The following is a 15,947-nucleotide window of genomic DNA, read 5'->3' on the forward strand; positions in this document are numbered from 1 at the left end:
AGAGCAGGAAACACAATAATCAGCAATACATGGTTTTCTGTCCTAAAGTATACATGGAGGAGTATGAGTGTTCCACCATTGCATAGGCGACCTATGTCATTTTGCTCGGAGAAAGAGTTGAATTTGTTGAACAGTACATATTTCTGGGACTTTCTTTAGTTTTATAGCATAAATAATTCACACATATAGTAATTTGCACATACAGGGCTGCAATATTTGCTCATACACATTACCAAAAAAAAAAAGGACATGAATCCACTGTTGGCTGGCGAATAATGACACAAGTTCCCTCTTGGATAGCATGGAGCGATACTTACACTCCAAAATGGATGAATAACAGAAAAAAACTAAATGAATGATAGTTTTTTGTTTGTTAGTTTTTTTTCCAGCTTAATAGTCTCTTGAGAGATGATTTAATATGTTTTTTGTAACAAAACTCAAAGACTTCCTGACCAGTTTCAAGTTTGAGACTGTTTCAAATGAAGGGCAACCCATGAGGCAGCAAAGAATTTTTAAAACTTAGAAGAAAATAGATGACTATGAACAATTCAACTAAATGGAACCTGTAAATCCACGGAATTATCCGTTTAAGCATTGACAGAAGCATCTGTAAAAGGTACAGCGAATAACCTGTTAATCTATGGAATCCGTTATCAGGTTGATGAAAGGTGTCCGTAGAATCGAGTGCCAAATAAACAGAGATGGACAGAAAAAGGTCAAAGCCATCAGGTGCCCAATTTAGGACAAAAAGAAGAGGAGAAACGAGCAAAAGATAAAGGTATGCTATGTACTCTCTGTTTGATTACAGCATCCATGTCATGAATGGAGGGCTAATGTTAATTGGTGGTATACGTTTGTTACACAACCAGCTGCTTTGCCACTACCTCGAACCAGACAGGGACCACAAGGGAGACGGGTTCAGTTCCTTACCCCCTAACCTTGATAACCTGTATGCAGAACCAGCTGTCCTGAAATGGATCAAGGAGAACATCTCTGAGTGGAAAAATTGTAGCCAAAAGGGTCACCTCAATAGCGGACAGGCTGAATGTGGACTTTGCCTTTTTTCTCTCCTTGTGGATAAGAGCAAACAATGTCAACCGCATAATTTCAAAGCCAGGACCGGCCTTCATGGGACCTTTTACCTGTTTTTCCCTTTGTTTGAATCATAACAGTAAAGTTTAGTTATTTTATTTTATTTTCTGCCTAACCCCATTCCAATATTAAGACTTTGCTGAAAGACGCCAGAAAGCCATCATGTCTGACAAGAAGGCAGTGATCAAGAACACAAATATGTCTGATGAAATGCAGCAGGATGCCATGGAGAAGTACAACATCGAAAAGGACATCACTGCCTTTGCCAAAATTGTGTGTTGGCTCCCTTAAGCTCACTTACATTTCTAAGGTCAGCGATGTCACTAAGCTGAGGCATAAAGCAGAGTTCTGCTTTGTTATCAATGCCGGGATGAGGAAGTTCTTCCTGCAGGCCAGTGATCAGCAGGACCTTGTGGAGTGGGTCAGCGCTCTCAACAAAGCCACCAAGATCACAGTGTCAAAGGTGCCCGATGGCCACCAGAACTTGGAGATCCAGAAGGCTTTGCTTGATGTCTTAGGGCCCAAGAAACAAGTCTAGAGGGGTCAAATATTTGCACATATTTGTATTTCCCTATGTATACATATCAATCTGCTAGAAAAATTTCCCACCAAAACTTCTAAGTATGGGACCCCGAAAATCAGTCTTCAAAATAGTGCACTCCTTTGTCCTCCATGGAGAGGACGGGGACCTAACCATCAACCTAACCTCCGCATGCACGACCAGAGGAGTAGGGAGACCACCAGGAGTATGGACTTACACAGACAGAGACTCCAGAGAACTACATGGTCGTCCTTGACAAGGAGGGATTCAAAGAGCTGCAGCCATCGGACCATCTCCAAGTAGAGAGCTCCATTTGGCTGCCACTTTACGTGGTCTGCAATGGCAACGCCTGTTCCTCCTAACCATTTTAGGGGAGTTGGGACAACATGAGTATTGTTTTAGTGTGTTTTATTTTAAATGCATGTTGATTTGATGTGATTTTATTAATATTTTAATAAAAATATTTGTATTGTGCATGCTGATTTTGACTTTGCCTCACCATATGAGTTTCCTTATTTATTTATTTATTGGAAAAATACCAAGTTTAAACGGTCGCAAAAAAAAATGTTTGCTTCCGTCTTCTTCCCACAGGTGGGGCACCGATGTGCCAGGTCTACTTTTATTATGGCTCTGTTTATTATGACAAATTTAGCAAGGCTGTCTCTCTGTAACCATCACTAGGTCAGGACCACCTATTAGACAAAAGTGTATGTAATCTTATTATTGCCGGTTGACTCTGTACTTGCTGTAGTGCATGTGTCAACTCCTTGCTGCAAGTAAAACTTTTAAACGAAACTCCAGTGACTCTGTGACTCTTGATAAAAGAATTTCCGTAACATTTATTTATTTATGTTAAACCCACAGAGAGGAATTATCTTTTTAGTCACCCCAATTTCCAGGCATCAGCTTTCAGAGGGGATCCCCTACCATGGAATTTTATTAGAAGCTCACCACAACACCCTTGTGTCTTAGAACCATTAATATGTTTGTCTATTTTATTACTAATTGTCATTACCTTTTTTTATTATTTTGATGTTGTTTTTATTATGTTTATAACTTTTAATATATTCTTTTCCTACGCTTTTTAACCAGCATTGGTTCATCAAAAGGAGCCAAACAAACATATTTTATACATTTTATTCCCCCGTCCCTCTGCAGCATTTTCTTTCCCAACCTAACCCCCCTTAACCCTACAGGATGTTACTTCAATGCACACACAAAAAAAACACAGATCATGTGAAACTTTTTTCTTCTAAGTTTTAAAAATTCTCTGCTGCCTCATGGGTTGCCCTTCATTTAAAACAACTCAAACTTGAAACTGGTCAGGAAGTCTTTGTGTTTTGTTACAAAAAACATATTAAATCATCTCTCAAGAGACTATTACGCTGGAAAAAAACTAACAAAACAAACAAAAAACTACCATTCATTTTGCTTTTTTCTGTTATTCATCCATTTTGGAGTGTATCGCTCCATGCTATCCAAGAGGGAACTTGTGTCATTATTTGCCAGCCAACAGTGGACTTGTGTCGTTACACACTATTTAAGTGTGGACCTTTTGCTCTAATGTAAATGAACAAATAGTACAACAAATAGTCTTCTATAAGTATAGAAGATCTGGCTATAAACCATTTTATTATTTCTTCCTAGTTGTTTTTCTTTTCTTTCCCCATTTTTAGATTTTCAGGTACTCCGTTGCCCTCTGGGTAGCTTTTCATTTTAATTACGCTTTAATAGAGCCATCATGCTGTATTCAAAAACAAAAACAAAGAACATATTAACTAATCATGTTTAATTCTTGAATTATTTAGTTGAGATATTGAGTTAAGTTTTAAATAATCTTGCTTATTTCTTCTTTTCACCCATGCTGGAATGTGACTGTCGCTGTGTGCTATCCAAGAGGGAACTTGTGTCATAATTTGCCAGCCAACAGTGGACTCATGTCCTTTTTTTGGTAATGTGTATGAGCAAATGTTGCAGCCCTTTATGTGCAAATTACTATATGTGTGAATTATTATTATAAATTGGAATCCAGGGCTTGTAAAATCTCAGCAGCAGTTTTTTTTAAAATTTGGATTAGACAGCTTTGAATGTCTAATAAAAGTGATCAGAGTGATTAAAAATATAAATAAATTATCTTACGCCTGCCCATTTTATTTGTAACTTCATCCTGGTTGTTTTTCTTTTCCCTCTTGTTTAGTTTTTTGAACGGTGACATGTCCTCTTTACGGTTGTGCCTCTTGTTGTACTAGCTCTGACAGAGGTTGTAATTGATTCCATAGGAGGACAGATCAGATCAGGTTGGAAACATGTTCTAATGCAGGAAAGAGTGATTACTATATGCAAAGACAGATCTAACTTGGCTCAGCGTAACTCAAAATGACTGCCTATTCCACATCAATATCTTATGGCTTATCTTGCCTGATGTGTTCTGGCACATTTTGTACACAGATTTGGGAACATTACTACTCTGCACCAGTGGTTAAAACACCCCAGATGAACTGCACACTTATGTTTAGTAACTTTGAGATTTATTTTTAATTATTATGAATCCCAGATAAAAGTCAATTTTGCTGCTAATACTGCAGCATTTGAAATTAGTGCATGCAGCGAAGTTACTCCTAATTTGAAGATAAACATTTTTTATTCTCAGAATTCCAGTGGCCATGATTATTTAATATTTGTATCACAGAGAAAGGTTTAAATGTTGATAACATTAAAGTTAAATTATCATTTGAAAGAATCAAAGGCTTGGCAGTAAACAGGCACTCATTAGGTGAAACAATGGCTGCAGATAGTGTCACTGTAGCAGTGGGAGGTCCCCTGCTTGATAGGTAGAGATCGCTCAAAGATGCAAGTACCCTCTTTGCTTTTTCTTCAAAAAAAATTAAAAAGCACATTTTAAGTAATAATGTGGTAAAAGGCCTTTAAAGTAAATTTTCTATGTAATTGTTTTTGATTAAAAATGCCCAGAAACCCAAGTCCCCTGTTAGTCAATGAAGAATGACAGTCCACTGTTAGCCTGGTTCACGTGTATGTGTGTGTGTGTTATAGAGTGTGTGTTGTAGAGTGTGTGTTATAGAGTGTGTGTTATAGAGTGTGTGTTATAGAGTGTGTGTTATAGTGTGTGTGTTATAGAGTGTGTGTTATAGTGTGTGTTATAGAGTGTGTGTTGTAGAGTGTGTGTTATAGAGTGTGTGTTATAGTGTGTGTTATAGAGTGTGTGTTATAGAGTGTGTGTTATAGAGTGTGTGTTATAGAGTGTGTGTAATAGTGTGTGTTATAGAGTGTGTTTTATAGTGTGTGTTATAGAGTGTGTGTTAGGGTTAGTGTGTGTTATAGTGTGTGTTATAGAGTGTGTGTTATAGTGTGTGTTATAGAGTGTGTGTTATAGAGTGTGTGTTGTAGAGTGTGTGTTATAGAGTGTGTGTTATAGTGTGTGTTATAGAGTGTGTGTTATAGAGTGTGTGTTATAGTGTGTGTGTTATAGAGTGTGTGTTATAGTGTGTGTTATAGAGTGTGTGTTGTAGAGTGTGTGTTATAGAGTGTGTGTTATAGTGTGTGTTATAGAGTGTGTGTTATAGTGTGTGTTATAGAGTGTGTTATAGTGTGTGTGTTATAGTGTGTGTTATAGAGTGTGTGTTATAGTGTGTGTTATAGAGTGTGTGTTATAGAGTGTGTTATAGGGTGTGTTATAGAGTGTGTTATAGTGTGTGTTATAGAGTGTGTGTTATAGAGTGTGTTATAGTGTGTGTTACTCACAGAGAGTGTGTTATAGTGTGTGTTATAGAGTGTGTGTTATAGTGTGTGTTATAGAGTGTGTTATAGTGTGTGTGTTATAGTGTGTGTTATAGAGTGTGTGTTATAGTGTGTGTTATAGAGTGTGTGTTATAGAGTGTGTTATAGTGTGTGTTACTCACAGAGAGTGTGTGTTATAGCGTGTGTTATAGAGTGTGTGTTATAGAGTGTGTTATAGTGTGTGTTACTCACAGAGAGTGTGTGTTATAGCGTGTGTTATAGAGTGTGTGTTATAGTGTGTGTTATAGAGTGTGTTATAGTGTGTGTGTTATAGTGTGTGTTATAGTGTGTGTTATAGAGTGTGTGTTATAGAGTGTGTTATAGTGTGTGTTACTCACAGAGAGTGTGTGTTATAGCGTGTGTTATAGAGTGTGTGTTACAGTGTGTGTTATAGTGTGTGTTATAGTGTGTGTGTTATAGTGTGTGTTATAGAGTGTGTGTTATAGTGTGTGTTATAGAGTGTGTGTTATAGAGTGTGTTATAGTGTGTGTTACTCACAGAGAGTGTGTGTTATAGTGTGTGTTATAGTGTGTGTTACTCACAGAGAGTGTGTGTTATAGCGTGTGTGTTATAGTGCGTGTTACTCACAGAGAGTGTGTGTTATAGTGTGTGTGTTATAGAGTGTGTGTTATAGTGTGTTATAGTGTGTGTTACTCACAGAGAGTGTGTGTTATAGTGTGTGTTACTCACAGAGAGTGTGTGTTATAGTGTGTGTTATAGTGTGTGTTACTCACAGAGAGTGTGTGTTATAGCGTGTGTGTTATAGTGTGTGTTATAGAGTGTGTGTTATAGAGTGTGTTATAGTGTGTGTTACTCACAGAGAGTGTGTGTTATAGCGTGTGTTATAGAGTGTGTGTTATAGTGTGTGTTATAGAGTGTGTTATAGTGTGTGTGTTATAGTGTGTGTTATAGAGTGTGTGTTATAGTGTGTGTTATAGAGTGTGTGTTATAGAGTGTGTTATAGTGTGTGTTACTCACAGAGAGTGTGTGTTATAGCGTGTGTTATAGAGTGTGTGTTACAGTGTGTGTTATAGTGTGTGTTATAGTGTGTGTGTTATAGTGTGTTATAGAGTGTGTGTTATAGTGTGTGTTATAGAGTGTGTGTTACTCACAGAGAGTGTGTGTTATAGTGTGTGTTATAGTGTGTGTTACTCACAGAGAGTGTGTGTTATAGCGTGTGTGTTATAGTGCGTGTTACTCACAGAGAGTGTGTGTTATAGTGTGTGTGTTATAGAGTGTGTGTTATAGTGTGTTATAGTGTGTGTTACTCACAGAGAGTGTGTGTTATAGTGTGTGTTACTCACAGAGAGTGTGTGTTATAGTGTGTGTTATAGTGTGTGTTACTCACAGAGAGTGTGTGTTATAGCGTGTGTGTTATAGTGTGTGTTATAGTGTGTGTTACTCACAGAGAGTGTGTGTTATAGCGTGTGTGTTATAGTGTGTGTTATAGTGTGTGTTACTCACAGAGAGTGTGTGTTATAGCGTGTGTGTTATAGTGTGTGTTATAGTGTGTGTTACTCACAGAGAGTGTGTGTCGGGGGTCAGCAGGCTGTGGTCTCCTCTCACAGGTAAACAACGACCCTTCATACGTGCTCCGTCCTCACACGGCTGCTGCCTTGACAACCACAATGAGACTGAACACACAAGGGGAGTGGGGGTTGGGGGGGGCAGCTCTGATTGGTCAGTTCTACACAGGAAGGAGGATTAAACAGTGCGGCTCGTCAGGATTAATTAACCTGATCAGACCACAGACTGTTTACATCAGCACTCAAGTGTTACTGTGTGTGTTACTGTGTGTGTTACTGTGTGTGTGTGTTAACGTGTCCTGTATATACTAGAGAACTGTGTGTTCTATATATTCTGTATATAGACTCTGTGATATGCTCTAGACCAGGGATGGGCAACTTAAATGATGGAGGGGGCCACAATTTTTTATCGACACTACCAGAGGACCACATAGGACCGTGCACTTTACCAGATATGATAAAACTGCCATTTTAAATATGTTTGTGTGTGTATATATATATATATATATATATATATATATATATATATATTGAAGCAAACAAAAAATAATCTCTTACTGTTATTTTATTTATTTTTTCAGTACAAAAGGTTCATGAAAATAAAACATACAAATCACCATCCATCTCAGAAAGCTGCACAACAGCAGAGAAACATTAATTGCAAGAACTAATTTGTGCATTTTTAATCTAATAAAGAGTTCAACATTTTCCCTGTATACCCACTCTACCTCACCACTACCAGCAGTGGCCACTGGTAAAAAGTCTCTGTTGTTTGCGTACTTATTGGTCCGCTATGATAGCAGGCCTTGCAGCTTCAGTATACTTCTCGTATTTAACTTTGTGCAACGTGTTGTAGCGGCAACTTAAATTGAAATCTTTCAAGGCAGATAACGTCTCTAAGCAGAATAAGCACATAGGTTTGCCTTTACATTCTGTGAACAGATAACCTTCTTTCACCTGAAACACACGATTTTCTCGATCAAGTTTTCTCTCTCCTCTGCTCTTAGCCACGGCTCAACGTCTCTTCTTCACTGGTGGAGAAGACCCGGTGGAAGCTTGTACGAGGCGGCGTCTGCATTAGAGTCACCATCTAGTGGCCAACTGTGTCATTACAACTGATTCAGTGCCGCAGAGGATACAGATTTATAATTCTCAAAAAGTAATCAAAGGGCCACTTCGACTGAGGTGGGCCGCCAGTTGCTCATCTCTGCTATATACATTTAGCCATACATAGAAGTTTCTGTTTTGAGCTTTTGTGATCCTTGAAATCAGTGAGACTCAAACATAAACACCTTGTTTCCTGATTGGTCGGTGTCAGCTGGTAATGTTCTTGACATGAATGAATGAATGAAACTTTTATTGATCCCGCGATGGGGAAATTACAGTAGTGGGGCGAGGAAAAAGGGAAGAAAAACAAGAGGAGAGGGGAGGAGAAAAAAAAGCAGCTCCCAGACTACACTCCTCTGGGGGAGTACAGTGTGGGACCGGGAAAAAAAAAACCTCAGCAACATAAGCACAAATGAGCACACTTTACAACATAAAAACTCAAAACAACTTGCAAACTTGCACCAGGGGACTGGGGAAAGGGGGGGTGGAGGTGTTCCAGCGCAGACAGGCATCCCCCGGCCACAGCCAACTACGGCACCGCCTTCGGACCCCGCCTGTCTCACTGGGGGGGTGAAAGCGGCGAAGGCGTGGGATTGGGGGGTAGGGAGGTGTATTGCATATGTGCATGTGTGTAAGTGTCCGTGGGTGCGTGTGTGTACATAAGCCTGGACAGTCGCTTCGTCTAGCCTCCCAACCAGTGCCTCAGTTCACAGGATGTCATCGCGATAACACAGCAGGTTGCCATGGAGACGTCCCTGATCGGGTCCCAGACGGAGTCAACCATCAACAGGTGTCCATGAAGGAAGGGAGGGATAGGACAGAGCGTCTCACTGCAGTGATCTCCTGGGGGCACTGTGCGAATTACCCCACCATATTTGGGGGGTACTGCTCCTTCACTTCTATGACCATCATGGTCTACTACTGTATCAACCCCCACCATGATCGCAAAAACACATCCAAGGTCTAAACATGCGACAAATTGATCATCAGTATCTCATTATTGCTATTATAGATCCAAAGAGATCTGTTTGATCAACTTCCAAAAGTTAGAATAGTTGAATACACTGAAATACTATTCTAACGAGTATAATACTGCCTATTTCATGAAATCTTGATTTGGTTCATTTTTAGATAGGCTATCATTAGACCTGGAGGTAAGGCAGAACTTTCTCATATGCTGGGATAAACTGAAACCAATTTTCTATTATATCTATTACATTTCTATTATATTTTCTATGGTGGTAGTTAGTGTCAGTAAATCAACACGTAAATCAACATGACTCTGAGATTTGTGAAACCTGATCAATCCTTTTAATGTGATCCATTGGCATACTATGAAAAAACATACTACCAGAACAACAGAGCGGTAGCCCACAAAAATCAGATACCCAGGGTATCATCAACACCACAGTATGTAGCCTACTGTACAAAATGAGTCACATATACACAAATATTATATACACACAGAAGTTATGCACTATGCTTGAAGTGCATCACTGAAAACTGAAATACTGCAAGTGACTATTTATTGCAACACTCACTCACTTAAAACATTGACCACAGAGGTCTGGGTTTTCCCTCTTTTGCCTTCCTGCCTGGCACCCATGATTTAGAAAGGCGATGTCCTGCCTTTACCCAGGACATCACATATGGAGCAGGGTTAAAGACCTCCAAAGGAGGACCATTAAGGTCCACAAAAAGCAGAGAGGACATACTCTTTGCACGAAGTTTGTTTCGTGTTTTTCTGTCTGTATCATTGACTGCAGAAAATCCCCGCTCACATTCAGCAGAGGTAGCCAAATAAGTGTGGCTTGCAATGAGAAGTTGTTTCAGGGTTGCTCCCTGCTGTGTCCCTTGTAATTTATAAGCTCTGAACTCCTCCACTGCTTCCCTCCCTGGCTCACCAAGGAGCTTTGCCAATGTATGGACCTCAGTCTCTCCATACAGTACTAATTCCTCACGGTTTTCTGGCCAGCTAGACTTGTCAAGTGGCTGGAGGATGCAAATGAGGTCATCAGCTGGCATTCGGGCTGTCAGATTGTCCACTACCGCTTGATAAAATTGTTGGCTATTTATCTTTCCTGCTCTGTCACCAACAATGTTCACCCCCTTAAAAACACCAACTGACAAGCCTTGTTGTGCCTTTGCTGCTGACTTTCCTCCTTGTGATTTCATGGCATTTAGAATCTCAGTTGTCTGTTTGACGTGGTGGTAACTCTGGACAATGGTTGTCTCCCGTTTTTGTAGTTTTAGTGACAGGGACTGCAGTTCACGTAGGACATCCTTCATGCAGGCTAAGTCATGCACAAAGCTGGCATTGCTAAGGTACTTCAATAGTCCCAGGAACTTTTTCCTCACCTTGTCAGAGTTGGCAGAATTTTCACTTTCAATCTGGAAAAGTCTAGCCAGAGCAGGGTAGTTCTTCCAGACAGCTCGTACAGTGTTAAAGCTGCTGGCAACCCACCTGATTGTAAAGATCTCCCCTATCTTGAGAATTTGAACATTGAGCTCATCTGCTACCTCTTGTAGCAATCTGGCAAGTTTGTGAGATTGATTAAATAAACTGTACAACTTGGAGATGAATATTTCAAAATGATTGCAGGCAGCCAGGGATTTTAAGGAGTCATGGACAGCCAATTCCAACCTGTGAGCCATGCAGTGGATGGATTTTAGCTTTGGGAATTCAGTTTTAAATCTAGCAATGACACCAGACTTGCATCCTGTCAAAACTGAGGCCCCATCAGTTGCAATGCTTATGAGATTTTTTTGTAAGAAGGCATCATCTAATCCTGCTGTCTTTAGGCTTTGCCTCAAAGCATCATATATGGCACTGGCGTCTGTACCCTCCTTCAATTCAACAAGATCTAAGAAGATGTTTTCAACATCTCCATGCCCTGTGACATCACACCTGATAAATATGATCAAATATGCCAGGCCAAAAATTGTGCTCTCATCAACTGTTAATGAAATGCGTGATTTTTTTTCTTTTATGTTCTTGACCAGCACTTGCTTCATTTCTTTGGCAATGTGGTTAACCATTTCTGCACAAGAATGATCTGACCTATGCACATTCCCTACAACAGCACCATTAAGTTCTTGCAGAGTCATCAGAGGTGGCTTTTTTCTGAATGCTAACCTTTCTTTTGCCACTGTGTATGCCGTTCTGAAAGAGCTAATGGTTTCCTGTACTAAAGCTGCATTCGTTTCCAAAACTGCTTTTGGCAGGACCTCCTTTTGTTTCTGTTGTGCTATCTCAATTGCTCTCTGGTGCGAAGCACTATCCCTATGTTTGTATATTTTTTTGGCTAATGCCCTTTTGCAGGTACCCCCCACTGTCCCATTAACCCATTCACTGGAAAAATTCATGCCTGGACATTTATCTGACAATAGCAAAGTCTTTGCATCCCTGCATGGCTTGCACCCAAGACATCCATCTTTTATGTATAACCAGGGGCTGCGTTCTCTCCAGCCCTGCCATTGCTCTCTGGTCCATGGTATCTCTGTCCTCTCTGTCCCTTCATCTCCAGTGGCCTTCAGAAAGAAATATGCCTTTAAGACTCATTTAAGTCTTGATGACACAGTAGACCTAAAAGCGATTATCTGGAGTAAAACAATCCATAGCCCCGTTTGATGTTGCAGAGTGCCTACCTCATGAAGGCAAGGACACTTTCTTTTAGTTTTGTTCTTCTGTGCCCCCATCTGTTACAATTAGCTGCCACTTTCCAAATTCTCTCCAAATTCTCTCATGTCTGGCTGCCCGGACAAAAGGGCTATGAGTTGATTCACTCCAGGCATCCCCTTAACTAAAGCTGAATTTCTAACTTACCTCTTGGCCACATGCTGCATGCTCATGGTCCTGTATTCTGCCCTCATCCTGCCATCTCCCTGCTGCTTGCTCAATGTCCTGCATTCTGCCCTTATCCTGTTGTGTGCCTGTTGCCTGCTCAGCGTCCTGCACACTATCGTCCTCCTGCCGTCTCCGTTCTCGCTGATGACTGTCCTGTCCACTGTTGATTGCCTGCTGTCCACCTGCTGCCTGCCTGCTGTCCTGCACACTGTCGTCCGCCGGCTGCCTGCCGAATGTTCTGCATACTGTTGTCCTGTCGTCTACCTGCCGAATGTCCTGCACACTGTCATCCTCCTGACATCTTCCTGCTGCCTGCTGAATGGCAATGTTGTCCTCCAGCAATCGGTCACCTGCCTCCTGTATGTCCTGCACTCTGCCCTCATCCTGTGATCTCCCTGCGACCTGCTCACAGCTTTCATCCTGTGCCTCTCCTGCCTGCTGGGCACCCCTGTCCTTCATACACATGAACAGTGTTTAAAACCTAACAGTTTTACTGTTATTGTCTGTAGCTCTTAGTGCTAACATTTCCTACTTACTCTTTTAGCACCAAAAAAGTGCCTGATGTCTCCACAACCTTTCCTTTTCCTCATGTCTCTGTGAATAACATCAAATCCTACTTAGTGAGATAATGAGAAGTCTGCTACTATTATTTAACTAAGATATTAAATAATAGAAATAGAAAAAATAGAAAACTATACTAACCAATTAAAAACAAATTCAAATACTAGCATGGTATTCAGCTGCTCTTGGCTCTGGCTGAGATTGTAATTTTATGTAGGCTTAGCTACATCAGTACTTCTAATAACAAACAACACAGGACATGTGTCAAATTCATTTCTCAGGGCACAATTGATTCATAATGAAATGAGAATGGAAACCTATAGAGTTTTTACCTGCCTACCTCACCATACAGCTATAAGCTAAGCTTGCTTGAAATAGAGACTTAGCTTGCTAACTAACGTTGGTAATTAACGTTCTTCTAACGTCGGAGTGCACTTTACTAGCCAAGACGTGACATGAGCTATGAAAGAACAAAACACTTTAATAAATGTAAAATCACGCGTTTTCAACAAGCCAAACTTCTGCTGGCAACTTACATTTACCCATGCACATCAGGCTCAGCAGTGAAATCAACCAACTGCAGGAATTTACCCGGCGTTTTTATCGCGTTTTATGATACCTACCTCCTGCACTTGAGAAAGTTGCGGCATCTGCGTCGGAAGCTTATAACGCCACAGAGGTGAAAAATGGTATGGTCCAAAACGGGGGTTCCGAAATAGCAACATTAAAATATCCCTACAGTGAAAATGGGAGTTAACTTGTAGGCTATTGTTATTTTTATTATTATTATTTTCACAACATCAGAAAAAATTACTTGACCCCCCCCAAAAGTGATATTTCTGTCTCTTTGGGGGGTACTGGGTCTTCAATGGGGGATACAGTACCCCCCAGTACCGCCCGTAATTCGAACTATGCCTGGGGGGTTGTTCCAGCAGCGACCTTGGCCAAGGCCGGTGCTGCTCAGGGGCCGGGATGCAGATTAGATTGTGATTGTTTGGGTTAGGGCGAGTAGTTGCATTTCAATAGACACGTCTTACTCTATTTGTCCATTCTGGTCTTCACATCGATCCATACGCCTTGCAAAGCCGAAAAAAGCTTCTCCAAGATGTTATCCATGTTGCGATTTATACCCACAGTCTGAGTGCTAACGGCTCTGCTCACTCCATAATTAAGTCGGGCAGCTTCATGGGGCTTTGGACTGCTGACACCGTCTTCCTAATTTTCCGATACACCAGGGCAATGCCTAATCCAATCAGCAGATAGCCTGTTATCATGGTTCCAAATATGTAAAGATCCTCGATGTCCTCTACGGAAAGAGTCGCCAGGCACACGACCCTCCACTTCTCCCAGGAGTCCATCATGTATCCAGCGGCAAACGTTCCGTCAGGGCAGACAGGTTCCCCCGAACCCGAGCTTCTCGTCGAGAAGATTCTGTCAATTGCGTTGAGAGACCAGTTGACCAATTCCATGATTTTAAATTTGGAGAGCAATGCGGAGAGAGGCTCCCAAAGTTTGAGACAAGACAGGACGAGACATGAGAAGCAAAGCAGGGAAGATAAGGGAGAGGGGAGAGAGAGATGCGTCCGCCTTCGTTGAGTGCCAGGGAAGAAAAGAAAATGACTCGACTTTCGAAACATTTTCTTTCTAGAGCCAGAGATCAAATAAATAAACAAGTTTTTTGATATTACCAAGTTCAATAAATCAGGAGGTTCATTAGATTCAAGATTTCTTTATTGTCAATGTTCACGGCATACAGAAAAAAGAAAAACGTTTCTCACACACAAAAAAAATAAAAATCTAAATGGACAAAATGTGAAGGCACATGGCAAGATGAAAAACAGATACAAAACAAACATTCTGGATATAGAAAAATATAGTAAATGGGCAGAGTTCAGCACCCTGACAGCTTGGTGGACGAAGCTGTTCAACAGTCTGGAGCGGGCCCGGAGGCTCCGGTACCTTTTCCCTGATGGCAGAAGACTGAAGAGGGAACGTAAGGGCTAGGAAGTGTCACCGGCAATGAGGCAGGTGAGGAAAAGGTCTGTGAGGGAGGGCAGAGGGGGCACCCATGATCTAGCTGGTTGTGTTCGCTGTGCGTTGCAGCGTCTTCAGCAGGAGGCAGCGCAGCCTCCATAACAGTGATGCAGCCAGTGAGGACACGCTCAGTGGTACCCTGGTTGAATGAGCACATGATGGAGGGCGGGACTTGTGCTCTTCAGTTTCTGGATAGTTAGGGACGTAACACTGCCATAAATACTAAGTGTGTCCAGGGGACAAACACAGTACAGCCAATGAGACCAAGTCTGGGTGTAAGGAAAGTTAAACAAAATTTATTGAAATACAAAAGTTAACTAAACAGAAATCTCAACACAAAAAAACGGTGGGGAAAATGTGGACCACGTGGTTGTGCCAAATAAATGAAAGCAAAACAAAACTAGGCCTGGCTAACACGCTTCCATATGGAAAACAACAAACAAAAGGGCCTAACTATCTTTTCTACTAAAAATGTTACCAAAACTACATAGGTGGCACCAACCAATAATCCTAGTGTCTATAACAAAGGATCACCTACATGGTGGGGTGTAAAGGGTACCCCAACCTTACCTCTGGTCCGCACCTTCCACCACAACTGAAATAAATCTAACAAAAGGGTCCACACTAGTGATGTTAGGAGATGTGCCGAGGCTTCGAAGCGTGTGTCGAGTAATGGAGGGGGCGTTTCCGCGAAGCACGTATCGAGGCTTGCTTCATTTAGAGGAGGAGCCAAAAATAATGACGTCCGAAGCCTCGCTGCCCGGATGTACCACGTGACTGCTTCAGCAATATAAACCCCTCGGGGTTTTTGATAGAGTTGCGGTCAATTCAGAGTTTGGATAGAGTTTGGATAGCGTTTATATAGTTTGGAGAGTTTAGAGAGAGATATGGTTTGAAGATTTAGGAGAGTGAGGAGAGAAAGATAGGTAAGAGGTTGGAGCCAGCTAGGAAGAGACATATTCAGTGCCCTCTTCCTAGTTCCACAAGCACTTTCACTTTCCTCTGCCTGCTTAAGCCCATGCCATTTACCTAAAGTGACAGAAAAACATTACACAACCTGCCATATCATATGATACGACCATTTTGGGAATATTTACACACACAGAATACATTCAAAAAATATTTTATTTAAATAATTTAAGTAGAGAAATTATTTGGTCATACATATTTTTTGTAATTCATAGTCATTCCCAAGAGCCATTACAGACAACAATTCAATGCATCACACATTATGTGGTGAAGAGCTACAGCTGCCTGTGATTATACACCTGGCCAGTAGGTGGTGTCGTGTGCACATGACGCTTCAAGAGATGAACCCTTTCACGAACCAATTGGCTCAAGTGGTTTGATGCCTCATGAGGCTAGCCTAGAATCTAGACGCGCCCCTAGCGGCGGCAAATTACATTTGCTTCCAGGGGCAGTCTAGTTACTCTCCATTGACTTG

The sequence above is a fragment of the Chelon labrosus genome (assembly GCF_963514085.1).
Source record: "Chelon labrosus genome assembly, chromosome: 7".
Taxonomy (NCBI): Eukaryota; Metazoa; Chordata; class Actinopteri; order Mugiliformes; family Mugilidae; genus Chelon; species Chelon labrosus.